The sequence below is a fragment of the Lathamus discolor genome, chromosome 2 (genome assembly GCF_037157495.1).
Source record: "Lathamus discolor isolate bLatDis1 chromosome 2, bLatDis1.hap1, whole genome shotgun sequence".
Taxonomy (NCBI): Eukaryota; Metazoa; Chordata; class Aves; order Psittaciformes; family Psittacidae; genus Lathamus; species Lathamus discolor.
The window spans coordinates 129,218,897-129,240,157 of NC_088885.1; the positions used below are offsets into that span (position 1 = coordinate 129,218,897).

General features: G+C 38.6%; 1 protein-coding gene and 1 long non-coding RNA gene across 9 annotated transcripts in view; one reads left to right on the plus strand and one right to left on the minus strand.

Moving 5' to 3' along the window:
• The window catches only part of PEX2 (peroxisomal biogenesis factor 2), a 31,312-nt gene extending 20,446 nt beyond the window's left edge, over positions 1-10,866 (minus strand). For 2 of the 4 annotated variants that reach the window (XM_065668472.1, XM_065668470.1), the window contains exon 1: positions 10,695-10,866. The gene's annotated coding sequence lies outside the window, so the exon portion shown is untranslated. Of the gene's footprint in view, positions 1-10,508 lie in introns of all 4 variants that reach the window. The other 2 variants (XM_065668471.1, XM_065668469.1) reach the window with 1 other exon arrangement.
• Positions 10,867-10,959: 93 nt separating this feature from the next.
• LOC136008759 (uncharacterized) lies at positions 10,960-16,474 on the plus strand. 5 transcript variants are annotated; one of them, XR_010610227.1, is made up of 6 exons: positions 10,960-11,285; positions 11,767-11,833; positions 12,322-12,383; positions 13,589-13,746; positions 14,162-14,232; positions 16,130-16,474. It is a non-coding gene; the product is annotated as an uncharacterized LOC136008759 (long non-coding RNA). The 5 variants fall into 5 exon arrangements; XR_010610229.1 differs by lacking the exon at positions 12,322-12,383 and having other exon boundaries at positions 10,960-11,078; XR_010610224.1 differs by lacking the exon at positions 12,322-12,383 and having other exon boundaries at positions 10,961-11,285.
• The last annotated feature ends 4,787 nt before the right edge of the window (positions 16,475-21,261 follow it).

Below are 21,261 nucleotides of genomic sequence, written 5' to 3' on the forward strand. Positions count from 1 at the left end.
TCATGCGTCAGTGTAATACATTCTTTCAATGAATGCTAGCAACCAAGACTATTACTGGCCACTGGTAAAGACATGCTGAATGCTAAGAGCAACCACTGTCTTCAGAAAAATTTGTGATCAGTCAGCACTCTTACAGATTATCAAATGCACACAATGAGATCTGACAGACTAATTACTGCATAACTAATATTTAAAGTGCTACATTTTAAAATTTTGTGATGTTAAATTTAAGGCGACAAAAGCTCAAAGTACATTTGCATTCCTTGTAGCATAAAAGCCAGATAACGTCATCCTACCAACCTTTTAAGTATGGCCCTAATTTTCATTTATTAGAACAGATAGGAAGAATAGCATGTAACATGTAACAATTCCTATACTGAATCGCTATTATTCTTCACTCCATATCCCATTCCTTTTTCCTCTCATTTCGTTTTTGTTACCCCTCTCCTTAGTACATCAAATTGCAAATTCAGTGCTAGAGATGTCAGTTCTGTTTGTAAATTCCCATTCTCTGCTGTACTAAATGAAATATAACTGTTGTTCCTTTTAATTAAATCAATGATAAAAGAACCCCAAACCGTAAAAAAAACCAAAACATAAACTGCATTGTAACTTAAGACTTTCCAAAAGCCATAGTTCAAAAAATCCCTTGAACACTAAGATGAAGAGTCAACATATATATATATATATGTATATAGGCTCTAACATCTATAAGACCCAATGTCAACTCTTTTTCTTTAGAGCTAAGCACCTGGAGAAGTGCCTTACATTTACTGTTGCTGAATCAAAATGGTGCAGGACTCTGCTGTTTAACAGAGTTGCAATTGTGATGGTTAACTAGGAAGGAACAGCCCCTTGGAAGGAAGGGAAAACATTTCTGCCTAAACCAGTACCAGGATGTGTAAGAGCATGGGAAAGATAAGGATCCTTTGTGCTATGAATGTAGGTCTCAACTGTTGATGATCACATAAGCAGATGACAGGGAGACCCACTGCATTTGAAGAGATTTTGGTTATGAGGAGGATATGAAATTCTGATACACAGATGGATAGCAAAGTTATATTGCATCACATGTGTAAAAGTGTAAAAGGATGTAAAGCTTAGTAGATGTGCCATCCTGTGTGTAAAGCAGGCGAAACATCACATGGTGGCATAGGTATGCATCTCAGTTTCAGAATGGTTCAAAGACAGGACATGAACGCATGGCTGTGGGCCCAGGGGACAATTAAAGCCTTAGCTCTTCAATTGCTGGTTACTGTTACCTGAAAAGTTGGCCTTATACCTCGTGACATAGGTAGTATCTGCTTTTCACTGTACTAAGGGCACTCTGTCTTTCATAGCCTTATTTATCAAGCACTGTGTCAACTGCTATTTTATGCATCTTTTCCATGCTCCTATCTTTCTTCCATTCAACACTACCAAAAGGGAAGGGGTGGGGGGGAGGGAGAAGTAAACTAACTTAAATTCCCATTTCACAGCTCTGTGTTTCTGTCCTTCTCCCACCTGTCTGATCCATATGAACAGATCACTAGATTGGTGTGGAGATAACAGGAAGAAGATTGAGAAGGCATGTATAAGGGATTCAGAACCAATGCCTGTTCCATATACTCTGATACAATTTACCACAGGTGACAGAACTCTGAAATTTTGCATTAAACACCTTAGGCTGATCATCTGCGAACAAGAGACATTGCCCAGATTTTATTCCACCTTTCTTGCCTTTTACATACATATGCATACCAACTGCACAGTCACGAATAAGTACAAGTGTAATAATGGTGATCCAAATACTGCACCACAGCAACATAATGTCCTTTAACCTTTTCTTAAAAATTCTTATTAGATAAGAAAGTTAAAATCTGTCCTAAATGCACAGATAACTCTTAACTTCTGACCATATCTGTACCAAAATGAGGAGCGTATGTAAAAGCAATGCTGTTACAGACTGTATGTAGTTATGATATGTTACAGCCAAGAAGGCTTCATATCAATAAAAAGATAAGCCTGTTCACTATCATTTTAAAGTTTGGACCCTGTATTATATGGCCAAACTTATGAATAATTTGATCTAATTAAAATCAAGAACTCGCAACTGGTGGAAGGATAAAGAACAGTACCTGACATACATGTTTCATTTTTTCAGCTTGTGTTCTATATGAACACGAGCTGATGTAATTTCTGACAATAAATGTCATTCCCTCCCATCTTCCTTCAACTACGTACTGCCACCTTTTAATACAGACTAGCACCAAAATTCATTTGACCTTCTATTGAACTGTTCTTGCATTCTGAACTGGCACGAAATAAGCCTGTTTAAATTTGCTTTTCTGTTGATTTAGTACACAAACAGGTCAGCACAACATCAGGTAAGACGCATGCAGAACTGTTACGAGAAGCATCAGAGCCAGTAAAAGCAGGTAGTCATGAAACTAGCTTCCTTTGAATCTCAGCATCACACTCTTGCATCCACCACCAGTCAACAGAAAGATAGAAACCCAAGCTTTTCATTTAACTAGAATTGTTCTTATGGTCTTCAAACCCAACATGCTGAACGTGCAAAGATAATACCACCACAACACTGTAAATACAAATAATGAAACTTTTGGCTAACTTTCAAAGCTGAAAAGAAAAAAAAAAAGAATTCTTTGCCCAAGTCTGATGTAGGACTCATGCAGAGTGGCAAGTGTGAGGCTACTTTGTTTAAATAAGTAATGCTGTGTGATTCCTCCCCAGTCTTACCTTTTTGATATGATTGTACTTTGAAATATTTGGCATACACAGTGACTAATAGGGATGGTGGGAAAATTAGTGTGCTCAGTGCCCCCAAATCTTAACAGTTTCATTACTTGGTAATTATGGTAACTTTAAGCACACAAGGGAAGACTAATAGGCTTTCACCACACTCCAAAATCCTATAACTTCATTAGCATTTTACAATCCACTGGCACAGTTGCACACACATATTACAAGCAACAGTTTAGAACAGGGATAATAATTTCCTTACTAGGCAGCCTTAGCTACACATTGTTCAGCTTCTACAATCCCTCTGTGATTCCAACATCAATTCCCCCTCATAATTTAGTTATGCCCCACAGTGTTATGGCCCTTTATTAATTTCTTTTGCAGGAAAAGTTCCTTTCCCCTTGCCAGCCCCCTTTTCTGATATCTTTTGTCAGCTTCTCTGCTTATAGAATTAACAATATTATTTTTAAATAATATTATTAATGTATTTTTCAAGTCTTCTTCAAATTTGAATTATTTCCTTTCTTTTCTAACCCACTTCCAGTATCAGCAAAAACAGGCACAGTGGAGAACAGCAGTGGCAGAGAGCATTTTTAGAAAGATTGTTCCCAGGAAGCTGATACAAATGCAATTAATATTAGGAGTGATTCAGCTTACTTCTGAAGGCCAAAAAATTACATAGGTCTTTGCAGGCAAAGGAAGAAGTGCTCAGATCCAGTCATAGTCAACCTCAATTGCAGAGCTGCACAACTGCTGTAATTCCTCCCTCTTCCCATACCATGTGTTTGTCCTCAAAGTTTTTTTTTTTTCCTCAGAATTTTTACTCTTTCTTTCTCTGAAAAACCTGCATTTAGTTTCCTTTTGCAAAAGGCCTGAAATTATCTGACTTAAGAATTTCCTGCATTCTACCTCTAAACAAACACAACCCACTCCCTGAAACCCACTACCAATATCTCTGAGAGAAAAATGTAACAAGAGATAGCACCCTTTCTGTTCCTCCTTCTGCTGAAGATTTTTGTGAAGTTTGGATATGAACTGAAAATGCTTGTAAATATAGATCAGATGCATGGCTGTGAGAACCATTTAGGTCATCTGAGAAGCTACAGGACAGAACCTGCTATTTTCTTTGTCCATAGACGGCACAAGCCAACTCCTGAGCCTGCAACTTTTTAGCAGAACACACATTCTTTATATCTGCTGCTTTTAACTTTATTACTTAAATAGAGGAAGTGCCTGGAGTAGCTGGTGTTGAGAGCAAACTAGTTAGTTAAGAAGAGTTGCAGCATTACACGTTTCCTCTTCCTTCACTGTAGGAAAGCCTATACATTCTAATCAGGTCTCAAAAGAAAAAAAAAAATGACCCAAACCTACAGTAATACCCCCCCCAAAACAAAACAAAACCCAACAAACAAAAAAACCCCACACAACAAAAAACACCAAATAAAACTACCTTCTGCTTCCCCACAAAACCAACCAACCCAAAAAAAACAACAACAAACTCAAAACTGAACCCCTAAACATGAGCATCCTGCTTGAAAACACCATACTGAAGTAACCCTCTGCTTTAGTCCAAGAGATGTAATAAGTTGTAAGGGTTGTCATCATTGACTGCAGCAGCAACACAGTCAGTCTGAGTCTATTACCATTTTTAGTCATACACAACTCAGCATCATATAGGTTGGAAATTTAAATTCACTCTCTGCATGCTCTAAAAAATTGTGTGAAGTCAGATGTTGTTCCTGAAAAGTTAACATTTGGAAACCAGACCTTGCTAGAGAAATTTACATTAGGGTATTCTAGCGAAAGACTGATTTTAATTGAAAAAATTATCATCTTCTAATGCACAAGTTACATGCAAGCACAAACACATCTTTCCTGTATTTTGTATAAGTTGTTCAGCTTAGTATATACTAAACATATGTATAGAACTAATACATGTAGAGGATATATATATACAATCTGAAGGATCAATAGACACTTCACAATATTTATAGAATGGAGTTGGTTGTGATTTAAAGAAAAACATGCTTCTCTTGAAGCTTGCCAGCAAAGGGATCTTTTTTTGAAGTCACTCTGAAGTAGTACAGAGCAGCTTCACTGTCTGAATTTCCTAAAGTATGTGTGTGAAAAGTCCACTGGCAGGTTACCAAACACTGCTTGTGTATTTACTGCAAGCTAAGAAAAACAAAAAAAAAGAAAAAACTCCAGAGCTGACTGTCACCCAACCCTCATGTTTATTCTTACAAATGTGGTAACAGGGGCAAGTAGAAACGAATAGGTGTGCTACTTACTGTAAACTCCTGAACTACAATCCCCCTGCTCAAGAAGGGCCATCTGAAGCCAAGAGCCCAGAAGCATGTCCAAATGGCTTTTGAATATCTCCAAGGACAGAACCACCACAGCATCTCTGGTCAATCCATGCCAGTGCCTGGTCACCCTCTCAGTGAAAATGTGTTTCCTGATGTTCAGAGCTTCCTGTGTTTCAGCATGTGCCCACTGTCTCTAGTGCTGTCACTGTGCAGCACCGAAAAGAGCCCAGCTCCATCCTCTTTGTGTAGCACTGTAAAGAGCCCAGCTCCATCTTCTCTGCACCCTCCTTGCAAGTATTCATATACATTAATAAGACACCCCTCCACCCCGAGCCTTTGCTTCTCCAGGCTGAACAGTCCCAGCTCTCACGGCTTTTCCTCACAGGAGTCATACTCCAATTCCTTAATCAACTTTGTGGCCCTGTGCCGGGCTTTCCAGGCCTCACGTATACTGTAGAGCACAGAACTGAACACAGTACTCCAGACATGGCCTCAGCACTGCTGAATAAAGCAAGAGGATTCTTAACCTCCCCTGACCTGCTGGCAACATTCCTCCTAATGCAGCCCAGGTTACAGTTAGCCTACTCTGCTATAAGGACACACTGCTGGCTCACTTTCAACTTGGTGTCCAAAAGGACCCCCAGGGCCTTTTCTCCAACCACTACTTTCAAGACCACTGCTACCCAGAAGATACCAGGGCACAGGGCTGATCCTCTCCAGGTGCAAAACTTTTTACTTTCCCTTCCTGAACTTCAGGAAGCTCCTGACAGACTATTTATCCAGCCTGTTGAGGTCCCTCTGGATGGCAGCATGATGCTCTGACCTATCAGTCACTCCTCCCAGTTTAGTCCCATCGGCAAACTTGCCGAGATTGCACTCCGCGCCATCACCCAGGTAATTAACCGTCCTGGGATCAGAAGTAGCAGTCTTTTCTCCTTCTTAGTAGCTGGTGCAGTGCTGTGTTTTTGACTTTCAGCCTGGGAACAGCTCTGATAACACCGATGTTTTCAGTTGCTGCTCAGTAATGTTTACTCTGACCAAAGACTTTCTGAGTCATATGCTCTGCCAGGGAGGAGGGGAAGCCAGGAGGAAGCAGAGACAGGACACCTGACCCAAACTAACCAAAGAGGTATTCCATACCACAGCATGTCATGCCCACTATATTAACTGGGGGCAGTTACCTGGAAGGGCTAGATCACTGCTCTGGTTGGGATGGGTATCGGTCAGCAGGTGGTTCTCTTCCCTTGTTATTTCCCTTATCATTATTATTATTGGTGGCAGCAGTAGTGGTTTGTGTTATACCTTAGTTACTGGACTGTTCTTATCTCAACCCGTGGGAGTTACATTCTTTTGATTCTCCTCCTCATCCCTCCGGGAGCTGGGGAAAGAAGCGGGAGATTGAGCTAACAGCTGCGTAATTTCTGGGTTACCGTCTGGGCTTAAACCACGGCATTAACGAAGATATTAAACAGCATCCAACTCAGTACTAATCCCTGGAGTGCACTGCTACCTACCAGCCTATCACTAGACTTTGCATCACTGATCACCACTCCTGGGCCCAGCTAGTTTCACACTGACCTCAGTGTCAGCTCACCCAGGCCATACTTCATCAGCTTCTTTATGAGGATGTCCTAAGAGACTTATCCTGTGGAACAATTCCAAGCAGATCCATGCAGAGGCCAGAGTCTGATCTCCTGAAGTCCAAAGCAATGATCTCGCTTTCTAATACTTAAGCCAGGTTCTCAGAGAAGGCAGGCACTAATATCAGTAGCTGACTAGATTGGAAACAGATTACATTAGTTTCTGCTAGGGACCATACAGCTTAAAGGAGATGTGAGCTAAACTGTAACAAACATGCTGAACTTCTTTTTTAATAAAATATTACCTAGAGAGTCTTAAAAAAAACCCTCTCTGCCCAAAAAACATTAAATATCTAAAAAGTTTTAGAAAGTCAGATATTAAAAATAATCTAACAAATATACCTTATTCTTCAGTTAGACTGATGTTTATCCAGAATGAGCTTCTTGGTAAGATATGAGGAACATTTCTTATAAAATACAGTGCCATCTTTCAATTCAAAAGCTTATTCATTTTTGTTTTTTCTTATTTTTCTTATTATTATTAGAGCACACTTACAAGCTAATTTAATAGTTATATTTATGCCTAAATCTTATCAGTTAGCATTAGCTGGACATATTTTTTTTTTTTTTGTTAGCTCTTCTTGATGACTGTTCTTACTGAATAAACACAGCAATTGCAACAGTGCTGTGGGATTTCTTAGTTGTCTTTTTTTTTTTTCCCCCCAAAAGTAGGCCATTATAACCGATTAGAAATAAAGCACGAAGTTAATAGTAATAAGGTACTTATAACAGCAAATTGTTGACTGATTTGTCTACTGTTTAATTTGCTGCTGGGGTTCCTTCAGTAATCTGTAAAACTCCTTCCTTTCTCCCCACTCTCTCTAAACCTCAAAGCTTTGAAATTACTTTCCAATTGTTTTAAACATATGAAAAGGAAAGACATTTCCATACTCTCCCTTTTTTCTAAAACTAATTTAATGTGGTTTTTGGTGTTTGGTTTTTTTTTTTTCTTTTGTAATATACGCTTCATTACTGTATACATAATACACAGTATATATACTGGACTTAGACATTGCTCTATCCCTTGATTATTTCTATCTTGAGTCATTTATGTTACAGTATATTTTTTGTATTGACAGTATGTAGCTGTAAACTTGTTTCCTTCCATCCCAAATATTCTCTGGGTAGCAGTCTTTAGAAATTTTCAGAACTGCCACTTTAAAGGAACATGTAAGGAGAAGATCAAATGTCTTTCCTGACTTGCATCAGAGCATTTGATGTCAATGCACAAATGGAGGTCCCCGGATTAGTAACAGTGTCAAAAACTGTCACAGTATAGAAATTACCTTTCCCATTCTATTCTACAAAGGATCTAACAAAGTACACAAAATACGCCATCAATACCTGTTTGCAAGTTTTGAGTTTTATTTAGTTCATTACAAGAACATTTGCTTCCTACATCAAAACCTTTCTGTGAGTCATTACTGCTCTAAAAAATAAAAAGACCTACAGTCTTGGGGTGTGAGGAATAAAGGAATCTAATAGGAAAACACACAGAAGAAAACCTCTCTCCCAAATCTAAATACCTTCCTTGCACAAATCAGACATTTCATACATCTAGCTTAGTCCTTAACAATCCACTAACATGAACCATACCATGAAGCACACCACTCCAGCCTTTTAATCAGTGTGTGGATTCATAACAGATCTGAAGGTCCATTGCCTTATAAACTAAATTTTTTAAAAATAAATTCAGAGGATGATATTTTATATGCTTGTACTGCTGTTCCAAGAGCTCTAAGGGTAACTATGACAGACTTGAGCATCACCTGACTCAAATACACATAAGTTCATAACTATTAGAAATGCCCAATTTTAATTATTTACTCAGTTATACCAACATGAAAAGTTTCACTAAAGCTTCAAAGGGAACTGACTTAACTGGTGAAAAGATTGATCTCAACAAATAAAACCCCCACAAGTTTGAATCAAGGTAGGCCTAGAAGTTAAAAGGACTTACAGAGGCAAAACTTGAAGCAAACTAATTTCACCTGCCTTCACCCCAAGCTTTAAACTGAAAGATGTCAGATTTATATTAGCTATTACGAAGAAGTTCTTCACTGTGATGGTGGTGAGGCATTGGAACAAGTTGCGCAGAGAAGTTATGGCTGCCTCATCCCTGGCAGTGTTCAAGGCCAGACTGGACGGGGCTTTGAGAAACCTAGTCTAGTAGAAGATGTCCCTGCCTATGGCAGGGGAGTTGGAACTAGGTAAGCTTTAAGGTTCCCTTCCAACACAAACGATTCCACAATTCTGTATTCAATAAACATACTCAGTTCTTACTTCAAAATCTGCAAATATATATACATATAACGCTGGGGGTTGGGCATTAATATATAAACATTGTCATTTATTATTTCATTTATTATCAATTATAAATATACCCAAACAGCCCATGTCTTTCAACCTCTCACAATACAATCTGGATTGGTAGGCGAGAAAGAGGATGCAAGTTTACGATGCTTGCATAATCTTCATAGACAATAGTGCTAAATGTGTTCCACTTTCCAGTTCTCTGACTCTATCAGCTACTTAATAATATGGAAAAAAAAAAAAAGCATCATGGTAATATATTGCAAGTGATAAGCTATTAAAATTTTAACACTTTAAAAAATAAAAATAATGTTCCTTTCTGAAGAATGTTTGCACAGGCCAACTTCTGACAATTTTTAGTGATAAAAGTAATATCTGACTTATCCAAAAGATGAAAAATAATTTTCAAAACATTATTGCAGTGTATAGGATAGCAAAATACTGGAAGGATGACAGACATCCAGGAAGTGAAAAGCAAACTGCTGATGACTTGAAACAGAAGCATAAAAAGTTTTGTAGAAGAAAGCACTGATAAAGTAGATCTTCATAAAGAATAAAAATAGTGTCAGTCTTAAAGTGAAAACTTTATCAACAACTGTTGCTGAACTGCATATTGATGACAGCTTAAAATAAATTACATAACAAACTACTAGCTTCCAATAAAATCAAACAAATGGCAAAATATTTTGGCATCAGATTTTACTACAATCTGGCCATACTTCATATACGACCTTGGTGAACACTTCTCTTTTACCGATACGTGAAAGATGATACAAGATATATATGTAGGGATCAACAATAATATACAGTGCTATGGTTTTCATTATGGACTATACCATAAGCAGAATTCATCCCTCTGCCAAAACATGTTGGCCATTCAGACTAGAACTAGATTAATTTTGTAGCAAATCATTCGATACTCACACTCACAAGCTGCACAGAAGTGGATTAACGAAAAATAGACAGGAGGTGCTGCCACCTGTATCAGGCTGTACCTATAGGAAACTTTATCAGCTACAGCAGCCAGTCACAGGGAGAACCTTCGGAAGTCCGCAAATGGTTCACCCTCCCAGGTGCCATCAGAATAACAGTTCAGATTAAAATTTACTAGAATATTATGCCCTGTCCTGTCTGCGAAGCACTTTACCTAGCTCCATACTCCCTTACCCCTGGGCCTAGCTGGAGACCTTGCAGTCTCTGGGCGTGCTGAAGCACTCAGCGGGACTTCAAGAGGGATTTAAGGAACCGAGACACCCAGGGAGGGCGCGGGGACCAACAGAACTGTTTGTGAGCAGCGCCAGTACCAGCGCCCAAAGCCGACTCCGGGAGGTCACCCAGCCGCCCCTGCAGGTACGCCGCCGCACCACGGCAGACAGACTCGAGTCCGCGGGAGCTGCCCGGCCGGGTTCTGCCGAGGGCCGCAGTTCCAGCAGCACGGCGGCAGCTGTTTAGCCGGGCAGGCCGGTAGCAACCGCACCTCTTCCCGCCCCGCGCACCGACTGACCTGCGCCGCCACCGGGCCCAGGCCGCCGGGCCCTTGGAGAAGTAACGGGTGCGACAGGTCCCGCTTTGAGCCTCCTAGTGAAGGCCTGCACGGACGGCGCCTCTTCGGGCAGCCTCAAGGACGCTCCCAGCAGCCCCCCGGCTGCGGCCGCCGGCCTACTAGCACTATCCCGCCAGCAAGCCCTACCAGGTCACAGAGCCACCTCCTGCTGTCTAGAGCGGCTGCAGCACGAGCAGCTGCTAGCACAGGTAACCGCCCGCAGCAGCTCTGCAGGAAGTACTCTGGGAGCCAGCCATGACGCGCCAGAAGAACTCCCCGCACCGTGTCCGTGCCCGGGTGAACCGTGGAGCTCTTTGATTGACGGACCGCAAAGCCAATCAGCGGCGCGGGTGAGGATGAGGGGCCCACGGCGGAGGCAGGAGGGGGCGTTGACTTGGGGCTAAGTGTGGTGGGCGGGCTGAGGCCGAGGGGTTTGCTGGATTGTGGGTGGTTTCTGGGTGCTTCTCGGTCTTTGAGAGGGGTTCGGCTTTCCGGTGGAAGTGGAGCTGCCGTTTCGCTACCTTCAGCTCGGCAAGCGCTAGCAGCGGCTTCTGTTTGGCTTGGCCATTCGTACGGCGGTGGAGGGACTCCTAAGACAGCATGGGGCAGTCACCGAGGGTGGTGCGGGACGGCGAGGCAGAGCAGCCTGGTGTTGAGGGCAGCCTAGGGCAGTGAAGGGTTTCTGTAGCGTTTCGTGACAGGATTCGTAGGGCTGTGGGAGGAGAAACTGAATACACTGTGAGTACTGCAGGCCCGTGTTTCTCTAGCAGCTTTTCTTCAGCGCTGTTTGAGGCATGGTTGGTCGTTTGGTGCCTGGCGTTAGTGACAGCCAAGTTCTCCCTCACGGGTCTGGAAGTGTTTTAGGTGTCTCAGGGGGTATTATTTGAATGTATTACGCAGTTGAGGAAGGCTGCATTGGAAAGTTGGTTATTACAGTTCTAGAAACCAAATAAAGGTAACTTTATAAAATTTGTATGAACAGGTTGAGAGGCATCTACATTGTTTATTAAATATAAAAGATGCTCAGCTAGTGATTTATTTCCAAGCAATAACTATGTTTACTTTTTGTGTGTTTATGAATGCATGTTCACAGGTGACATTAAGGGTCCCAGTTTTAACTATATCTTGCTGAGATTAATTATGCTAAGGAGGCTGGGGGAGTGGGGGGATTCCATGGGCATGTAGTGATGGATTTTATCCTACTTTTTTTCTGACTCAGACCCAGGAAATTAGCTACCACTCTGGACTGACTACTTGTGGTTTTAAAAAACAGGATGGAGCCCTTTGTGAGTGTTATGATCTTGAACAGTTTTGTTGAATATTTACATGTAATTTTTCACAATGGCAAATCATCTTAAAAACAAGTGCCTGTTAACCATGAGTAATTCCTCTTTTAGAGCTGTTTGAAGTGAATAAGTCTAATTCATATGGCTGATTCCACAAAATGGGGATTACATCTTTTATGTGGAAACTTCGTTGTAAGCAAAATGAGTTTACTTTTTGAGCTAGGACGGCTCTTTTGTTTCACAGAAAGACGTTGTAGTGGAAAGGTTATGACCACTAATAAGGGAAAAACTGTCACACTCAAATGTTTAGATAGCCTACCATATACACAGAGGTATTTGCAGTGATTTTGCCTTTGTCTTTGAAGCAAAACCACATGATAATTTATTTCTGCTGAGGTGCAGTTTAATTGAATCATGGAATTAATTTTCTGTTATCATTTATTATCATTTCATGTTTGAATTGGAAACAAAAACGCTTCCTTGTGCAGGGCACTGTGAAGAGCTATATCAGCATTTAAAAGCCTGGAAAAGTGATAACCTGTGTGACATGGTGAGGCACTGGAATCAGTTGCCCAGGGGGGTTGTGAGTGCTCCGTCCCTGGCAGTGTTCAAGACCAGGTTGGATGTAGCCTTAGGTGGGATGGTTTAGTGTGAGGTGTCCCTGCCTGTGGCAGGGGGGTTGGAACTAGATGATCTTGAGGTCCTTTCCAACCCTAACTATTCTATGATTCTATGACATGGGCATAGAGAGAAAGGCCATAGAGGGCCAGCAACTGAAGACTGAAACAGTGTGTTGCTTCTTTCTGAGGCTGATACTGTTGTAACTGTCTCTGGAGCCACACTTTCTAGGTTAGAGGTTGTTCTCCAGCCTCTTGCCTGTGTTTTGGGCTTATGGTCCAGATGCAGCTGACCATCTGTCACATGAGGGCTCTGAACAAAAGCTTGCAATGCTAGGTTGTCAGTGCTTGGAATACATACAAACCCTCTAACATGAAGTGTAACTGGGGAGTGCTGAACAAGTCTCACATGCAGAATAAGAGTTTTGACATTTCTGAACATGAGTTTCAGACTAGTTCATGAGTAACTCATGATGAAGCCACCTTTCCTCATTCATTCCAGTTCCTGAAAGAAACAGTAAACAAATAGGGGTAGTCAGTATCTGAAGGTTGTCCTTGCTTCTGTACTCACCTGACACATTTCCTCTTGCTGTTCTTTCTTCTGTGTTTATGAGGAGATCATCTGGACCCCATGCCGCTCAGAAATCTCTCTGTCCTCCAAGACTCAGTGTGAACAAAGATGACAAATTCATTGCTGATCAGATTGCTTTTATAGACTGGATAGCCTCAACTTTTTCTAAGATGGAAAAGAGCATGCTTGCTTAAACTATACTACAGTCATGAAAAAAGGAGTTTTTAGATAGGCAGAATGAAATGACTTGCAAACCACGGCTACCTTACTCTTTGGAAAAATGTAATGCCCCTTCCTCTCTGGAAGCAGTGCTTGAATTGTTGTGGTTCGCTGGTGATTCAATAATCAGAATCTTATTTGTAGTGTCTTTGTAGCAGACTGCACAGATGAGGAATTTAGTCACTGCAGTTAATATTATTCTTCAAGCAGAAAACCGCAACTAAGGGACTGTAATATGAAGAAAGAGTGGGGGATGGAAGAAAAATGAAAAGCTAGAGCATACCTTTGTCCAAGGTTTTCATTTGTGTCTAACCTTTCCGATCATCTCTATTCTTCTAATTCTTTCAGGAGATGATAGAAAAATGTCCTCTCTGACTACAGAAAAGCACTCTCAAATTTCCATACCACTACTTGAAATGTGGTGATGCTTTTAAAGCAGACATTTTCCATGGCCTTAACTGCTCACAGGTCTGTCCTAAACCCAAAGTAGCCACTGTGCATACCTAGTAAGTACTGTTCATAAACATTTTTATAATGTTTGACCTTAAGAGTGACCTGAAGATTAATGGATATGTTGTATCGGTTTTAATGGGTCTCTTCTCCCTTGGATGCACACATGTGACTCCCATTAGCCTTAATGGGGGTTATATGTGTGCCTAGAGGTTAAGACAAGATCTCTAAAGGTGTTGTTATGCTCTGTTGTATTAACGATTTCATAATTGCTGAGGTGCTGCACCTTTGCATTGAAAGCAAACTAATTAAATTGGTCTAGTATAAATTGGCATACTAACACACCTGGCACGTATGTGTGTTTTCCTGTGAGTCCCTCAGTACACAGAGGCAGAGGCCAAATCAAGTGTGGAATTTAAATTTTAACTGTCAGTTATCCTTCCTTTTTAATTTGTCCTTTTTTAATTCCAGAACAATTTAATGAATTTGATTCCTGAGAAAGATGATTGTCCGTGCCAATACAGAAGAAGAACCTGAAAGTGGTATTTTATTTTGTCATTAAAGCATGTATTGAGAAAACCATTGAATTGATTCTTATTTTTGATGTTCCAAATCATGCACTTTGAAAAAGGCAGTTAGGTCTAGAGGATTAACATGAAGCTTGATGTTGAATTTTAATTATGGCTTTGTTACTCATTTCTTCCGAGTGCCTTTAGACAAAGCACTTCACCTTTCTTTGATTTCTTGATGTATAAAATATCTGCTTGTTTTTTAGTGTTGTAGACATAAATTAATATCTGTTCTCCACTTTGAAATGTTAAGATTGTTACAGCCAACTGTATTCTCCTGGCATAATCATGACAGCACAAGAAGAGAAAAAAATCATAGTGCCTACCTGGTACAACCAGCAGAAACTCTGGTAGAGATGCACATCTGTTGAAAGAACTGATTCTATTCCGTAGTTTATGGTGCATAAGGCAGTGCCCGGGTACTGAAAATTCTGGTATGTTTTTTTGTGGAAAAATTGTACAGTAGGCAGTTTACACGTTTTGATTGATCAAAATGTATGGTATCTATAATCATTATTAAATTTGATTGTCACTGTGAAAATTAGTGTACTGTATTCCATGACATTTGAAAATTAACCATGATGTAGTCTTCTTTCAAAAAATAAACTTAGGAACAGAATGAATCTTAATACTTACATTCTGGAGGAAAAGAAGGTTTTACCATGTTATGTGGTAACCTTCCCTTTTTATTTATTTATTTATATTTTGTCAAATTAAGTCATTATATAAATTGTCATATTGTATAAATTCAGTTCTGCCATTCAGTTTTGCTTCAGAAGAATTTAGATTTTCTTTTTTTCCAGTATGTTTATATTATTTTTGACAGTATAATAGTTGACAGTGATTTATTCTATCTGGCATATTTTAAGGGTGATTGAATACTGTAGCAGGTTATCCAGATTGGTTGTGGAGTCTCTGTCTGTGGAAATAGTTAAAACTCAACTGGATACAACTCTTTAACAATCTCCTTTGAATCGGGTTGGATGAGACAATCGCCAGAGTTCTCTTCCAACCTTGATCGCTACATGATCTATAATTTGTGTAGTTACTTTGTTGACACTTTTTTATTGTAGACCAGCTTTCAAATATCAATTCAAATATTTAAAATGGTACTTGAGATAGGGATGAAAACTACTCAATCTTAAGTTAAAAAGCACAGAAACAGAAGCAATTAGCATGAAATGGTTGGATGCATGGAATGTTATAAGCCTGGACAATTGAATACATGCAACACACTGTGCTGAGTAAATTACAGTTTTCTCAGAGTGGAAAAGCTATACACGGTAGAGGTATGCAAGCTGCCTAATTTTTAGCCACATTTGACATACTGTGTAAGTAAATATTGCAATAAATGTTAATTGCATTAATTGCCTGTTTTTAATTTTTATGTATAAACTCTTGATTGCCTTACAAATTGCTTTTATATCAAGTATTCATACTTTTAGCATAATGAAACAGTCCTTATAAGAGATTTTGAGAAATAATAGTGAAGTTTTAACTGAGTCAGAAATAATAGTTACATTTTATCTGAGTCATAGAAAAATTAGGTGGCTTACTGTGAAGTTAAAGTGTTGAAGCTGAGAACAAAAACAAGGTATTGGGATTTTTTTCAAGTCATAGCCAGATTTTGAAAATTACGGGTTGGTAGTTCTGTACCTAATCTAGTACTAACTCTCATACGCTGAGGTTTGCCAGCTGTTTACTTCACTTGTGTAAAAAGGTAGCTGGGTTGGTAAACTAAAGCATGAGCTTGCATTTTAGCCTCTCTGTTTCAGTTACATATCTTCATTAACAGTTATAAGCTTTAGTTATAAGCTTTAGTTTTCTGAAAACTGGTATGATTTAGTCATTGTCCCCCTTTTCTTTGTAGGTGTTACTGAAACACTGCAAGTGGAAAACAGACTGGTGATACCATCTCAATAGCTATTCGTTTGAACTTGCCTGAAGTGGAAAAGAGATTGGTGATATCATCTCAATAGCAATTTGTTTGAACTTGCCCCCAGAGCTCTTGAGGATTTTAGGATCTTGTCAATCATTAGGTAGTATTCCATAAAGTTGTGTAGGCCAAGTATATTAAAAATCGCTGATTATACTCATGAAAAATTCTGCTGCATTGCATATGCCCAAATAATTGTCAGTCTGCTAATAAATCACTCTAGATTTATGATTCCTATATGAAATGATTAAAGAAAAAATAAAAAAGTATTACATGAAAGCCTAACGTTGCTTTTGGTAACCTGTACTTTTTGTTAACTGTGCTTTCGCACTTCAAAGATGGAAGAAAATGGATGGTTAAATTTATTAGTGGTCTGCCAAGAGATTGATTTGATATGCTTTCTCTAATTTGCATTGAACCCAGGTACAAGAATTAGTATGTTAATGCAAAAATTGCAGATGTCAGAGTGTGTGTGGGAATGTGCTAAAAAGGGCCAGATCTTGTGTTGACTTACTGTTTTGGTTATTGTTTTGGGTTGGTCTTTTGTTTGTTTGTGGTTGTTTGTTTTTTTGTTTTTTTTTTTTTCAATAATCAAATTTAAATTTCAACTGTCTGTGTTATTTTTGTTCAGTTTTGAAGTGGAACAAGAAACAGAGTCCAACTCCATTCTTTTATGAGTGAATACTTTGTCCCATTCAGTTCATTCTGTGGCTAATATCACAGAAAAATGCTGAAGGAATTCAGCTGCTTTTTAGATCAATTTTCATAAGCCACAGTTACTCATAGCTAGGATAAAAGGACTAATCTGATTCTGAATGAGAGTATGTGTTGGATAAAGAGGACTATTTTGGGGGTTTGTAGGGTACATAATTATTTCATCACCCTGGTACAAAATTCTCAAATTATGGTTTATTTCAAATTACTGGAGATTATTGCCAAATATTTCTTTCTTTGGCATGTAATGAAAGCAAAATTTCATTTGACTGTTCATGTACTTATATATGCAGAATCATCTATGTTATGCAGATGCCTAAAAGCACAAGGAGAACTGGATTTGAGAGGAAACCTGTGTTGTATTCCGATATCACCATCAATTTAGATCACATTGGTATCACATCAGAATAATGTTTTACAGCCTCTGCCAATTTAGAAATCAAATTGATGCTAGATTTGTATAGAACAACACATTTGACTGACAGAAAAGGCTGTTGTAGATGGATGTGATGTTCTATCCTTGTATAACAAGGGTTTTGACTGACAGTTTAACAATAGTACATTTTCTATCCCATATATTCTAAATTATTATTATTACAGTACAAAACATTTTTGCACTTGCTGTATATAGATAACACGTAACATTCAAAAAGAGAGGATTTCTTTTATGTCTTAAAGATAACGACAATTAATGAAGGCTCTGTGTGACACTTATAACCAGTGTCAAGGATTGCTGTTGTGGTGCATGGTAATGTAAAAACTATTGGGATGCTTAGCTCCCAGTGAAGGATCAGCATAACTCTTGACATATGCTGTATGGTGGATGAAATAAATCTTGGAGAGCAATAGAAATATTTCTTAAACTGAAGAGTACCCTTTCTGTTTTATAATGCCTCTTTTCAGCTCTGCAGTTCTTTGTATCACTCTAAAATGGAGTTTTAATCTGAAAAGTAACTCTTTAAAATGGTACCTATTAATGTAACAGCTTTGCTTTCTATGCTTTGCAGTCAACATTTTTCCGTTCTGAGACCTAAGATTCTTCTTCAGAACTATAGCTAGATAAGGAAGGTACACAGTTCTTATTTGGGTATCTCTCATTTTCTTTAGGGAAGATTATCCTTTGGTAAGTACCCTCCTCATTTTATGATTTCTACTTCAAATTCTTGGTATCCTTTGTCCTTTTAGATCTTTGCAGCACTATTTAATGCAATTCTCAAAGCACGTCACCCCCTACTTTGTGTAGGTTTTCACAAGAGTTGAGACACTGTGGTATGTCTGTGATATTTGATGATAATTCAAAAATAAACATTAAACTCTGTAAGCTTCAGTTTCATGTTGCATGCATCTGAGACAGAAGGTATGTTCTTTCATGATCTTCCCAAGGAAAAATAATATAAAAAATATTGAATAAAGAAGTTGGACCACATTTAGCAAAACAGGTCTCTCTTCAATTATCTAGACCGGAAAAACATGATAAATACAATGATTACTTAACATTTTTTCTAATTGGCTTATTGTGAAGGATATGTTTCTTAAATGACTTTATATTTGGTAAGGGATTTAAATAGATTATTTTTTTTCACTTCATTATTTATGATCAGAGGGATCTTAACCCAATCTCAGGTTTACTCAGATTTTATTTTTCTGTTGGTGGATAAATTCAGTATATGTTTTATCCAACAGCAGGAATATTTATTGGCTTGCAACAGTGGTGGTGATACTTCCTGCAAAGCACAAAAAAGATCTAAATATTTACCCTGTTACTGGTGATGCCACCTCAACTCTGCCAGTTTTAGGTATAATACCAGTGCTTCTCCAGCAGTGATTTATGACATGAAGGAAGGTATAAAAGTAATTTGAGAAATAATATTATCCAGTTAGAAAATTATCACTCAGAAAAATTGTAGTTTTATCAATATAAACTGTTAAGATTTTAAGTGAAGTCAACTGAAAAAAACCTTCATGGTGTGGAATTATATTGATGTTCACATAGTTCATTGTGATGATACATACAATCTGCTGCTTAATTTGAGAGAGTACTAATGATCATCATCGGTAGAGGGTCCAAATTCTAGAGTTTGTTGGAGCATGTGCTTCACTGAATACTGAAAACTTGAGATTGTAAACTCAGACTGAGTTCTAGTTTCTAAGCAGGATGTATTATATTGGTACAGAATTATATCTAACGCTTCTCAGCTGACCACATCTGGTGGTGTCCATCTTGTTTAATACAACTTTTCTTTCACTGGCATCTTTCCTTATGTTGCTTAACCCATATCCTCACCTTACTTTCTGCCCTGACTTTGCTCTTTGCCCTTTGTGAGCAAATGCAGGTCTAAAAAAGTGGTCTCAGTTTCAATCCTGCTGTTTGTTGGGTTTTGTGTTTGTTTGTTTTTTTGGTTTTGTTTGGGGTCTTTTTGTTTTGTTTTTATTTTTTTTTGTTGTTGTTTTGTTTCGTTTTGGGTGGTTTTTGTTTCTTTGGGTTTTTTTGTTTGTTTGTTTCTTTGTTGATTGGTTTGAGGGTTTTTTTGTGTCCCTTTGTATCATTATTCCAGTAGCTGTTGTCTGTCTGATCTACTTAATTGTCTTTAGTTTTTCTTCCCTTTTATGCTTCTGGTGAACTCTCAGTTCTCAGTGAAGGAACAGAAGACACAGAAGGAAATGTTCCCTTGCTGTCTGTTTGTGTCTTTGGCATTGTAACAGCCCGGAACAGAGGCAGTTACAAAGGGTTGGATTAGTTCCTTCATCTCCAGCTTGGAGAATACTCAGTAGAGATGCTTTTTTTTTTTTTTTTTTTTTTTTTTTTAAGGAGACTTTTGCTTTTCCAAATGAGCTGTCTGCTGAGCATATGCAAAATACTGTTTGCAGAGACCCACAACTTATCCAGTGGTCGAGAATTTCTGCAGGGTTCATGAAAGCAGTGTTAAGATAGTTGATCCCATATGCCTTTATTTCAAACTTTTCTGTTAAATTGTGATGAGGTTTATGCTTTTAAGCAAAACATTTCCTCACTTTTAACAAGGAGAAAGCATTTCCTGTGTACTTCACTTCTGAAGTGTATGCAACATTTCTCTTGACATCTATATGTGTACTTCTTTCTTTGGTATAACAAAAAAGAAAAGTGCAGTCTGGGACAAGCATAAAGACATGCCAGACAAAAAGCAAGGGTTTGTCACTTGCAGAGTTGAAATGTTATGGCTTAGAATTCAGCATAGTGTGATGTCTTTAAATGTTAGCTGTACAATAAACACCACTTAAAAATATGTGCAAGGGAAACATGTACACATTTGTAAAGTTACCTTATTTTATTCTAATTAAAAAAAAAAAGTCGTTAGCAGAGACATTTGCTCTCAGAATGAAGACCTGATTCTAGAGTCTCAGAGATATTTAATTTGCCAGATAGCGTAATGAAAGTACGTTAATAGCTTTTTCGATAAGTTAATAGCTTTCAAGTTCATACTAATTAGTTTGTTAAAATATTCTATTGGTAAAATACTTTTTTTTTTTTTTTTTTCCTCCTCCAATAGAAGTTAAAAATGTAGCACAGTTTTATAGGGACCATCTTGCCAATGGTAAGGGCAGAATGACAAGTAGTATTAAAATTGTTATAAAAAAAATAATTAGTGAATGATGAAGGAAGCTGCCATAATTGGCGTCAAAGATAACTTTCTGTCATTTTACAGTGAAATCTGAAAGAGTGTAGGAGTGAATCTTGCAGAGAAACTGAGCGCTCTTGGGAACAAGGATGTGAAGGCAAAGTTCTCATGGTAATATACTTAGTCCCAGGTGCCCTGGATTCCTGACTGCCTACAGTGGCAGCTGCAGGAGAGTGAGTGCTACCCCAATTTTTGCCCATCCTTGGTGGCTGGAGCACCATGAAATTAGAGTGTACTTCTTCATGTTGAGAAGATAATCTCTCATTTTCCGTGTTAATGCTCTATTGTTAGAATAGTGCAATACTTTATTCAGTGAGAATAATGAAGTATGTTTTGAGTTCTGGCGGGGGGTTTGGTGTTTGTTTCTGGGGTTTTTTTGTTTTGTTTTGGTTGGTTTTATATTGTATGTCACCAACATCCTGTCTCTTTAAAATGCAGGTTTTTGTTACCTCCCTCTTTGGCATCTTTTAGTAGTATCCTCCAATCTCTAGGATATTCTAAGCAGCACCTCTTATATCCTTACACATTTAGTCCTCTGGTATCTTTTGAATCCCACTGCGATTTTTCACATTTCTTTGTCATGTAATTTTGAAAACTGTCCTGGGTTCAGCAGTAGCAGTCATTTTTCTCCTTCTAGTAGCTGGTGCAGTGCTGTGTTTTTGACTTTCAGCCTGGGAACAGTTCTGATAACACTGA